The sequence below is a fragment of the Uranotaenia lowii genome, chromosome 2 (assembly GCF_029784155.1).
Source record: "Uranotaenia lowii strain MFRU-FL chromosome 2, ASM2978415v1, whole genome shotgun sequence".
Classification (NCBI taxonomy): domain Eukaryota; kingdom Metazoa; phylum Arthropoda; class Insecta; order Diptera; family Culicidae; genus Uranotaenia; species Uranotaenia lowii.
The window spans coordinates 149,699,588-149,712,194 of NC_073692.1; the positions used below are offsets into that span (position 1 = coordinate 149,699,588).

At 34.9% G+C, this 12,607-nt stretch overlaps 1 protein-coding gene across 2 annotated transcripts in view; it reads right to left on the reverse strand.

The window, feature by feature from the left end:
• The window catches only part of LOC129743960 (ubiquitin-conjugating enzyme E2Q-like protein CG4502), a 496,854-nt gene extending 484,658 nt beyond the window's left edge, over positions 1-12,196 (reverse strand). For both annotated transcript variants that reach the window (XM_055736215.1, XM_055736214.1), the window contains exon 1: positions 11,393-12,196. The gene's annotated coding sequence lies outside the window, so the exon portion shown is untranslated. The remainder of the gene's footprint in view (positions 1-11,392) is intronic.
• Positions 12,197-12,607: the final 411 nt, after the last annotated feature.

Here is a 12,607-nt window from a genome sequence, read left to right on the forward strand (position 1 = left end):
GACACATAAGCCCTTAAATATAAATTTTTAATAAGAAAATCATAATTTCAACCTTCTGTTCTTTCAAGGACCCAATATTTCAATCAAAAGTGACAAAATATTTAGACCTTGTTATTTTATACCTTTAAACCTGCGATTGAAAATGTAAAAACTTTTCATTAATTTTTTAAATAAAATCGTTTTTTATGAATCGATCATGAATTTTGAATTAATCTCAAAAAGTTTGAATAATGATTCGAAGTAGCAACTTTAAACTTAATTTTTATGCGAAATGTTATCTAACTTTGTATTTGTTTTGTTCTTTCAATATGGTAACTGTAGGATTTTTTCTAAAAAAAAGGTTTTATTTCTGACTTCTATCGCTGGCAAATAAATAAATAAAAATAAATATATTCTTTTTTTCTATCAAATTAAATTAAATTATCAACCATTGAATAAATTCTCCAAAATTGAAAATAGATTTTTTCCAGTTATCAAAAATTCACATTTAAAATCGCGATTAAATATTTTTTTGTTCAAAAACTACAGCGGAATTTTCTATCAACCCTGCAGTTGAAAATGAAGAAAAGAGTTTTAATTAAGATGCATAAAAATTAAAAATTATTATCATTTTCCTAATAACTAATCGTGGTCAGTTTTCACCAGTTTGGGCATTTATTTGGGAATTCAGACTCGTTTTGGAAACGATGATTTTAAATTTACTTAGAAATTCTTTTGAAACAAATTTCTAGTTCGGAATAAAGAACATCATTTTGAAATAAATTATCAATGACTTAGGTACCGAAAATTTTAAACTTCCATTGCATTGTGATATAATTTGAAAATTTTGTTTTTTCTTATCAGTCCATTTTTTTAGTTTGTGTCATAATCATGAGTGAGAAGCGTTGTTAGAAATTCCTTTCCTTTTTTATTGTTTATTTTTGGTATTGTTATTATTTTATTTAAGCCAAATTTGAATTTTGAAACCCCCCCCCCCCCCCATGGACGGGCCCTTCGCACGGGCCTGATTCTAAGATAATGTTATGACGGTTTTCAAATAAGTGTTTTAGATGTGGCAGCCTCTATTTTCTGTATTTCCCTGAAATTTTACAAATTATAGTGTTCAATCATTGGATCACCGAAAATGCCAACTATTGAACGTTCCATATTGCAGTAATCGTTTCAAAATGAAATAGGATAGAAGCACCAGTTATTGACCATGTACCAGATATTGAACACAAGTAAAACATAAACCAATGTAAACGTTAATACAAGGAAGAAAAATTAAACAAAAATCGGGTTCCCGGGAAAATTGCATAAAAATATTAAAACCCTCTACGAAAACAAATTAAACCAAACATAAATATGTTTATGGTATTAACAATGTTTTATCCTGATCGTATTTTTAAATCATCAAATATTTATACTATTAATTTCACCGAACATTAACTTCTTTCATAATTCATGCTATAACCGGTTGTATGTATGAGTATGAGCAAAGTGTATGAGTAAATCAACCTACAAAACTGACTGCTTCTTGCTGTAAAAAATTGAAAAAGTTGAGAAAAATTGTCATTAACGATAGAAGTTTGTTAGATAGGATCGATTACATCTCGTAAATTCTCAGACTAAATTTGTCACAAAAAATGTAGTTTTTTTTTGCCAATAATTTCGACCGGATCAGAAATACTTAACGATGAATATTGTAAAACGGGCCATTCTAATTCTTCTCATTGTGTTTAAAAGCCGTGCGAACGGAAGGGGGTTTTAGGGTTTTAATCCCCCCCCCTCCCTCCCCCCTTGGAATTTTTTTAATAAAATTTTCAGATTAAGAAATGAACGTATTTTAGTAACCGGAAATTTCTTAAACCCAAAATGTGTCCAAAAATAAGTGTAAACAAACATGTCAAAAAATTGGCTGACCTCCGGCGGAATTTAGTCCTGAATCACTCTTGGCCAAAGACATTTGATTTGATGACACTTTGTATATGACATTCACGAATTCAAACTTCTCATTAATTGTAAAATTCGAAATTCAATTCAATAAACCATTTGTATTGAAACTCAAATCTTGTGACACAAAAACCCTACCTTAAGAATGGGTTTTTATGAAGATTAACTAAAATGTTCAGAATTTGATACCAACAATTTGAACTTCAAAATTCATGCATCGAATACTTAATTTATACATCACAAGTTCGAAGCCTTTTGACTATAAAAAAAATCGTCTTTGTCATCACAAGTTATATGCTAATATGAAATATTCTACATGAAACAAATTTCAGCCTCAATTTAAAAAAAAGTATTTTTCTTCTCAATGCTCAAATTTACATTAAAACGAGTTTAAATAACTTTAACAACGTTACAAAATTCACATTTGTCCAAGGTGCTAAAAATTTATGAACTAGTTATGTTTAATTTGGTGCACTTTATTCAAATATCTTATTAGTTTCTTTCTATTAGCTTTTGCTTGTTGAATAGCTTTTGAAAAAAGACAAAAAATCAACTAAGTAATTTTAGCATTTTTTTTACGAAACCTTAAAAAATTGAAACAATGGTTTAGGAAAAAACAAAAGATTAGAGTTCATGAAGTCAAAATCTACCAAGTTTTTCAAACATAGGTTCCAAAGTATGCTGTAAAATTATTTACTATCATGAGTATCATGAAGTCGTTTTTTAGTTTTATTGACCTTTTTTTAAAACTTATTAATTTTTTTGTTAAAAAATTGTCATTGTTTTTCAATTAAGAATTTTTCATTTTGTCCTTTCTAGAACCCGATATTCCAATTGAAGGCGACAAAATATGAAGAGCTTAAATTTATTAATTTCAAAACCAGAGCTTGAAAACATAAAACGTTTCACTTATTTTTATTATTTTAAATCATTTTTCTTGGATCGATCTTTTTTTTTTTTAATAATCTATGAGCAGTCTGAAAACTTCTGAACTGAAATTTGAAATAGCATCTATAGAGCTAAATTTTTATGTTTTGTATATATGTACTTCGTGCTATTTACAACAATACTAGGATTTTCTTGTATTATTTTTTATCAGTTTCCTAATGATCATTCAAGTAATCACTCATTACCCTAACTGTACATTGTCAGTTTGAACTTTAAATGATGAATCGAAACATGTTGTTACTTAAACCTTTCAATTGAAACTGATGAAAAGAAATTAATATGAAGCTGATCAATAACTAACAATTTTTATTTTTTTTTAGATCAATTTTTAATCACGGTTTTTTTCCAACATCATCTGAATTTTTTTTTTCAATTAGGTTTTGATTTCTTTTCATATCAAATTCAAATTTCGGGACCCCCTCACGAACGGGTCCTTCGCATGGGCCTGTTGTGTTGAAAATAGGAAGGGCATCAAATTAAAAGTATGCAAATATCCTCTGTTATAAAATATAGTCTCATTTAATTAATAAGTGCTCGATTTATGCCAAAGAGAAAGCTGTTTGTAGACCCACTCTCTTTCTCATCACCCACACATTTAAAAAAGTAGTCATTTCTAACTGTCATACCCATTTGTTCGTACCCAAAAACCCTTTCATAGTCAATTTGGTTCAATTAGTTTAAAAGTTCTTAATTAATACAACAAAATTGTATGCAAACCCCTCCTTCCCCACAATCTTCTCCCTGCAAGGCAGAAGGGTTTATAACAATCTTACATTCTTCTCCATAAGAAGTTTGGTTTAGTTTCTTAGATAAGTTCTCGAGTTGTGAAAATAATTGTATTGGAGCCTCCCTACTCCTTCCTATATCCCCAAAGGAAGAATGGAGGGTTTTCAAAAAATCGTATGCCAAATTAGGTTCCATTTGCTTGATAAATTTTTAAGTTATGCAAAAAAAGGTACAGAAGTCCTTTTCCTAACTCCCCACCGGAAGGAGGAAGTGAAACCAATTATCGATAGAAACTTTTTTGTTCTCAAATAACCTTCCGTGTAGAATTTGGTTTATTTTTTTAAATTTTTCTCGAGTTATGCAATAAAAAAATGTATGGAAGCCTCACTTCTCCCTTCCTCTCATCCCAATGGAATAAAGGAGGTAGGGGTCTCAAATAATCATCAGAATGGAGGTAGCTTTAATAATTGAGCTGTATCACAAGCAAAAAAGAAAAAAGTTATGAATTGAAGGAGTCGTATTAGTTTTAGAAGTATATGTACAGAATATGTGTATCTTTATCTACATCAGCTGCTGTACGTTTTACATTTTTTTCAGGTTCGGGACTTCCCGAGATAAACGATCGATTCCTGGGATTCAGGGATTCCCAAATTTTTTTGATTCTTGGGAATTCCCGATTCTCAGGAATAAACACTCTAGTACTGACGATGCTCCAGCTGCAGGTGCAGGATGCTGTATCTCAAGATAAAGGATGTTATGTACATATGAGTGTTATATATAAAACAAATGTGAATAAATTGATGATACAAATATTCAAGCTTGTTGGTATAAGTATGTTATGTATAAGCTTAGAACTGCGATATTAAAGGGTGCTACGGTCAAAATTTGGTCAATACCAACTTGACGTATTTCTTTCAATTTTGCATTTAAAAAACCTGTGTGTGTGTGTGTGTGTGTGTGTGTGTGTGTGTGTGTGTGTGTGTGTGTGTGTGTGTGTGTGTGTGTGTGTGTGTGTGTGTAGAATGTTGCTCCTATTTTTATTTTGGAACTCACTCTTCAGTTGTCAAAATGCCGTCCAAGGAAGAAGAGCAGCGTTTAAAAATTTTGCTCGCGCATCGCGAAAATCTGAGCTACTCGCACGCAAAGCTGGCAAAATCGCTAAAAGTTGCCAAATTAACCGTTACAAATGTAATTAAAGTGTTTGGGGAACGTTTGTCGACAGCCAGGAAGCCTGGATCAAGGGGAAATCGAAACCGGAAGCCGCTGAGACGACAAAGAGGGTTGCCGGTAGTTTCAAGCGAAACCCTAAGCTCTCTCTCCAAGATGCCGCAAATAAGCTGGGTGGATCGTCTACAACCGTGCATCGAGCCAAAAAACGAGCCGGACTATCGACTTACAAGAAGGTAGTGACTCCAAATCGCGATGATAAACAAAATACGACGGCCAATGCGCGATTCCGGAGGCTATACACGACGATGCTGACGAAGTTTGACCGAGTGGTAATGAACGACGAAACCTACGTCAAAGCCGACTACAAGCAGCTTCCGGGACAGGAGTTTTAAGGAAAAAAGGAAGGGGAAAGGTAGCAGATATTTTCAAGCACATGAAATTGTCAAAGTTCACGATGAAATATCTGGTTTGGCAAGCCATCTGTACCTGTGGCTTGAAAAGCAGCATTTTCATAGCTTCCGAGACTGTCAACCAAGAAATTTACGTGAAAGAGTGTTTGAATAAACGTCTGCTGCCTTTCCTGAAGAAACACGGTTGTTCCGTACTGTTTTGGCCGGATTTGGCATCTTGCCATTACGGTAAAAAGGCCATGGAGTGGTACGTCGCCAACAACGTGCAGGTGGTTCCCAAGCAAGAACCCTCCCAACACGCCAGAGCTCCGCCCAATTGAGAAATACTGGGCTATTGTCAAGCGGAACTAAAGGAGACCACCGATTTACACGCGTTTTCCCTTGACCAAATTTTGACCGTATCATCCTTTATTTAAAATCACGTGAATATTATCATTCCTTTTTTTTTTCTTTCTGAATCATTTTTTTCCAATTAGCAGTGCGACAGTGAAAAAAACTTTTTATAAACTCTTAATCGATCTTGAGTGTCAATATTGGAATATTAGTGGCTGTTGGGTCAATGTCCAATTTTCCACCTGTGACGTTAACCTCCACTAACTGATCACTTCGGGTCACGATGATTGGAATGCTTTCCGGGTCAATATAGGGGGAAACACAATTCGCTCTTCTTCAACTATTTATTGGAGAAACAATTTTCTTATACGAAAAACTCTTTATTTGAAGGAAGAAAGATGTACTCTATTTGCTGGCTGTATTTCGAATGAAACAATCTATGTAAAATAGTCCTAAGGAAAACTCCTGTGCTAGTAATACTTGCGCTAGTGTAGTTATTAGGGTTGGGAGATACTAACAAACCTAATTCTTACCTAACGTTACCTACGTTACGGAACAGTGGCTTTTAACCTTATTAGGGTGCATCCAAATGAAAAAAAAATCTTCGGGGTCCCCAAAATGAATTCTAGACATCATTAATTTTGCATCATATTTTATTTATGAACGCACTCTGAAAGCCCAGGAAAATCTATTCTCTAATCAGACCTTGAGTGTCAATTTGGAACTCTTCGCTTAAAACCGCAATATCTCTTTTAGTTCTCAATCGATTTTGAAAAACTTCGTAACGTAACTCAAATCCGTTTCTCAGACTTTGTTCACCTACAACACTTCAGTTTTCCGTTATTCAAAGTCTAAGAAAAAAAAAAACGAAAAAACATGCTTCGGATAAGTTTGTAAATCAGCAATCAGCTATGAAATACTAAAAAAAATCTTTTAGTTAAAAAGAATCTTGAAGTGCTGTAAAAACCGTACTTTTCAATCAATGAATCGCCAGATAAATTATGAATAGAGGATTGAAAAGTTTATGTAATTTGGGACATTTACGCATCTTTAGATTTTCAAAATACGAAACACAGAATTTTTTGACGAATTTTCAAAGGTATCTGCTTTTCAAGCTTGTTGTCAATTTGCAATTTCTAAGATTTTTTAAGACTAAATTTTAACTTTGCACTGGATTTTGAGTTAATGAACGCGACATTTTCGTTATAAGTTTTTATTCACCAGAAAGTAACTTTCATACCAATTCTAGCGGTGTATTAACATTAGCGCTGCAATACTTTACAGAAATTTGATGATATCTTCCATTGAATAAAAAGACATAAAATTATTCATAATAATAATTCTTGTAAAACTATTCCATTTTAGTCCCTTAAGGAACCATCAAGTTTGTTTTTTTTTTATTCGAAAGCACTGAAAAAAACTGCATTGTTTATTCTCGTAGAAATAACATAAAAGTTCCGCATGGAACCTGAACGTTCAATTAAAATCACTATTGAAAAAATGGACTTTCAATTATATACATCTAAGCTCCTGGAAAGCACATAATTGTTTCATGACACTTTAATAAGCTTTCTATAGTCGTTCAAAGTTCGTAAAATAGTACTCAAGGGAAATTCTTCCGAAAACCTTTTATTCAGCCAAGTGTGAACTTGAAAGTTCGACATTGAATAGTTATGTGTCCAAAATGTGAAAATGTCCAAACACAACGATTAAAGCGTTTTTTTTTCTCGAAATAAGCTTATATGAACTTATACCATTCTGGCGCCAAGGCCCTAATGTCTTTTCAAAATAGTTAGGGGGTAGGACGGCCACACATGGTTAGATGATCAATTCAGGTTTTTTTTATTCTTTTTTGGAAGCGCACCTTCTACTAGAGCTCACTTTCTAATTATTACCGTACAGAATACATGGATTTTAATTCGTTAAACGCATGTTTTTATTTTCAGAAAATAAAATATAATTTCCCTGTAATCTTCTTCTTCTTCTTCTAATATATAAAGATGAGTTGGACTATATATGTTTGTTTGTAAGCACCTTATACAAATTCACACCGCTTAACCGATCAGACTGAAATTTGGTACAGAGATGTAGTTAGACCATGGTAAGGTTTTAGTAATAGTTTTGAGCCCCTCCCACTTAAGAATAGGGACCCTCCCATACAACTTTCGTTTTTATTCTCACGAATCAAAAGTCATGGCACCCATTTTGTCATTCGATTTTTTTTCCTTTGGCGGGGTTATTTTCAACATCACCATGAGCCGGGCATTAGAAACGACCATCCAGAGTTCACGTGTACTTAAAGCAAATCAAAGGTTGCTAAGCATTAAATATTTGAATGGGGGAATTTTGGCGGGTGTTATTATTCCTTCCTCTGTTCAAACCACGTGGTACTGGTACGAGATATTCTGATGCAATAATGAGCCTACATTTTGGATTGAAAAATACAACTAGCCTGTTAGTAATATTTTCACTCGAATTGTAGAACTTTTCAAGTGCTCCGTGCCCTTTGGGGCGGCTTTGAGAGTCTTCAATCATAAATAGCGAACAGTGAATTTACTTTTTTAGCTGAATAACTATTTGGACTGAGTTCTGAAAACTTATCAACCGATTTTCATAAATTCCAGCTTTTTAGAACCAACAACTTTAAAATTCCTGGAGTTTCCATAGAAAAAGAAAAGTTACCTTTTCAGATTTAGAGTTATAAGGCTGTGATTTCAACGCATTGATAGCCATCGGGGAAACGGGGGATTAGAAAATTAATTAGATAGTTAAATCTGAGGGATATAAATTTTATACAATTAAATTTCATTGGCCATTCTATAACATTTGAGTTATTATTCGTCATCAATGTGTTCAATTCTACCATCCAATTCTAATAATCTTTACATTGATCACTGTTCCCAATAATTAATGGGATAAAGCTGGAACAAAAATCAATTTCCCCTTTTGCAACCCCCCTCCCCCATCGAAATTTTCAAAAAAAACCCAATGAGGGGAACAAATAAATTTTGAAGTGTTTTAAGTAAATTTTGAAAAAAAATATCAAATATCCTAAGGATTACAACCCCAAAAAGGAATGGAAAGACTGGAGTTATTTCACCTTCTTAATTCATACACACACTAAGATTGCAAATTACCTCCTCGGGATAATGACTCTTCGAACCACAGGGAAATGGCTGACATTATACGAAGTTCGTATGGGAATCATTCCGAATCCCAGCACGCTTCATTTCTCCTGAAATTCTGGACAACATTCCCACGAATGCACAGGTACTCCAGCAATTGCCCTGTATCACGGGGAAACATCAGCTGTCAACCGTTTTCTGTCGCGCTTTTTTATAGTTTATCTTTTTCTAGCCTATGTGTGTTGCTCCGTATAGTTTCCTGCTCCTGCGGCTAATTAATAGTCGATCAGTGAGAATCGCGGGAGCTGCAATAAGCCAGGCGGAAGGTGCCATTCGTTCCTAAGGATCCAAGTAATCCCAAGCAGTTCGAGGTATTGGCCGGTCGCAGCATTCAACGCCCAACCGGGTTGCTGGAGCAGAACACCAAGGTCAAGATTCCCTAAAACCTGATGGCTGAACATCAAAAGAACCACTGGAATCAGCAACATTATCGTGTGGTTGAGAAGCAGGTAATTTTTTTTAATAATATAAACCGACTGAAAAATAACATTCCATATTTTATTTTCAGGCAAAACAGCAGTCAAGCAAAATCAACATCAGGAACAGCAACGAAGTGATAATTTTTAAATTAATCTTATAAATAGAATTTGATGTTTTTGAATAAAAAAGAGCTATTTTTTTAGAACAAATCCTTCATTTCCATTTATATAAAGAAAGGAAACCGCCTCGAGCCTACAGGAAAATTTCTAAGCTTACTGCAAACTTCAGGAGAAAATCGTTTCGAACCTACAGATGAGTTTGACAGTTATTTTCCTGAGCTATTTTTCTGTCCTGAAATCGTCCTGTAATTTCAGCTGTTGAAAATACAGGACAAAATCGTTCCGACCACAGGAGAAAAGATTAAGTGTGTAGGTTTTGTGCAATGATATGGTATAAAATTTTGTTGCATACAAGCTTCCGTGCCAATTTATTTCAATTTAATGTTTTCAGCATTATGTTTTATTATGAACACCCCCTCGCGATGTTCCAACTCCGAGTGCCAAAAGATGGATTTGAAATTTGCTGCGGCCTAATTGTGTTCAAAAAAAAATTGAATAGAACTCAAATAAAACCTTTATCATAACATTATAAAATGAGAGATATTTGATCTGAGATGATTTGTTTTCGATTACTTCAAAAGCTATTACTAGAAATTTCAACATTCAAAAAAAAAAAAATATCATAAAACATTGTGAAATAAAACAGCGAAAAAATACATATACAATTGGGAACATGAAAAGTGAGCCTTCAACGAGGTTCGGAAGATTTTTCTATAATAGTTTCTAAGTAAATAAAACTTATATATACCACTTAACGGGGAGATCATCCATGTTGAAAAGTGGGATTTTCATTAGATGGGGGATGGGAAAGATAAAAAAAAACAGTTTTCTCATTTGAAAATAAAAAATATACTTCCCTATATTCAAGTGTCTTAAAAAATGGTGGATAAATAATGTTTTTCGTGATAGAATTAATAAGCATACACGGGAAATTATTTAAAGTTTCTATTAAAGAAAACCTCATAACTATAAGTTTTTCAATAAAATGAAAACGATAAACACAGTAAATAATCTCAATCAAAACTTTTAAAAAACTTACAACTTACAATAATGAATTAAAAACTTTCAAATTTTCAAAAAGTCAAACGACTCATTTTGATTTATATGTTTGTGAACCCGAGCAAGGCCGGGTAAAATAAGCTAGTAAGAAAATAATTTGAAAGCAACTCCTAAATTGCATTTTTTTTTTGTATTGCAATCGCTACTTTTGCTAATCACTTACAATCACGTTTCATAAAAGAATCTTTAAAAGCTGAAATGGACACTTTTAAGCAAAAACTTGCAAATAATCTAAAACACCAACTTAGGGATAATCTGAACCCGTGCGTAGGAAAACCATCGAATTTGTTAGTGCTTACTGTGCTTAATTTTTCAGTAATTTAATAAAATCTTCTGCTACTTATCACTTTTTCAAATACCTCACATCTCACTCAACACTCAAAGAAGAGGTTGCAAAATTTCATGGCCGATTTGAGCTAACTATGTGCCGAAAATTCGCTAAAATGTACATTGCGCCAAAGAGAATACGATTACCTTCCTGTCATCGGCTTTAGACAAAGGTTGCTGAGAAAAATGTTTTTTTCGTCAAAATAAATTATGTCTTCTGTGATTTTACGGTAAAATTTTTACCTTTGATTTTATCTGTTAGACTAGTTTCATAAATTTTATTACAAAGTCATATCAAACACAAACAAAAAGCATAAGCTTTAACAAAATTCTTAGAAAAAATTAATTCTGACTGTCAAGCTCATCAAATTTTCATGAATTAGTGTAAGAAATTTTAAATAAAGATTGGCATAAAAATGTCATTCCCAAGCAACAGATCAGATTTTCCCTCTATCTATGTTCAAACCATATGGATTTTTCCACAACACATCCAAAAGTCAAACATTTCCGCAGTTATTGACAGATATTATTCGTGATAGTGTTAAGCTTGTTTGAAGGCCTACCTTCTTTGTAACGTTTGAACCCATGTTAGTGTAGAATCTCATTCTTGTCAAATTAGTCACCCTTTTATCTTCATGTAAAAAATTGTAATCAAAGGGTTATTTGTTCAAGATATCAGATCAGCTTTAAAAGTGCGTCCACAATTCCGATCCAAGAAATGCAAACGCGTCGGTAAGGATGGTTTACAAACTGATTTTTTTACCTTCGTTTTTGCTGCGGTTGGCGCTAACGCGTTAGGCGTATCGCGTACGTACGGTCGGTCGGCGCGCGTACCACCAACAACTAGCCGCTAATTCTTTCTCTACACACAGGGGCCACTAAACAGCAGCGTCATGTAGTTACACCAAGCAAGCAGACGTCCTCCAGCCCTTCCACTTTTCCACGTTCCACTGCTTTCAGACAAGTCGTGAATCTCTGACAAAGCAACGAACGCCGTGGTTGGCGACATCAACGCGGAACTGCAACAACCAATAAACAACAGAAATTTGCACCAAACAAGCACAGACACAGACTCGCGCGTTTGTCTCCCCAGATGCAGATATTTCAACGTTTTCGATCGATTCTTGCTCCAGCAGCAGCAAATCGCTGGCTGGTAATCAAAGGATTTAAACACAAAGGGCTGCTAGCAGCTTGTACGACGAAATTCTGGAACAATTCCACTCGAACCCATCAATTCAATTTTCCGTGTATCTGATCTCGCACTTTTCGTCTCCCGTTTCCCCAAAAACAGAACACATGGGATAAGCACACAGCACGCACAACAGCTCCCAATTCCCCAAGGACACTCCGAGACGAACGACGACGAGCAACGGACGCCTAGCTATTCCTGGTTGTGCTACAACTCCGGATATCCACGACGCACCACTTCAATCATACAAGAACTAGGAAGCGAGACATAAAAAACAACAGTTCGTCGAAAACACACGGCAACGTCTGTTTATTCACGCGCGGACGAGGGAGCCGAAACGGTTGATCCAGCTGCAAGCAGATCCAAACACGGCAACGATTCGAGTGGGACTGATTTGGTTGTTACCAACGAGCCAAACGAGTGTGATTAACCAAAGGCCAGAACTAGAGCGTCACGGCGCCACCCAGCAGAGTGAATTCTTCCAACCCCCCAACGCAATCAAAACAGAGGAAAACAGAATCGTCCTCTACTGTAGGTCGGTATTCACCGGGACGACGCCGACGACGCTTTTCCGTTTCGTTTTGGTTCGGGTGAACTGTTTGTTGTTGTTTTGCTGCTCTGCTGGCCCATGAATTCGGCGCTCACCCTCGGCCTACCACGTTGAAGGTTGAGCATGGCCATGGTTTTGCCCCCATCGTCGTTTCCGAGTGGAGACCGGTTTGGGGTGGTGATTTCCTTTCATTTTTCATAAGGTGCCCACTAAAGATTCATCACCAGCTGATGGTGTTC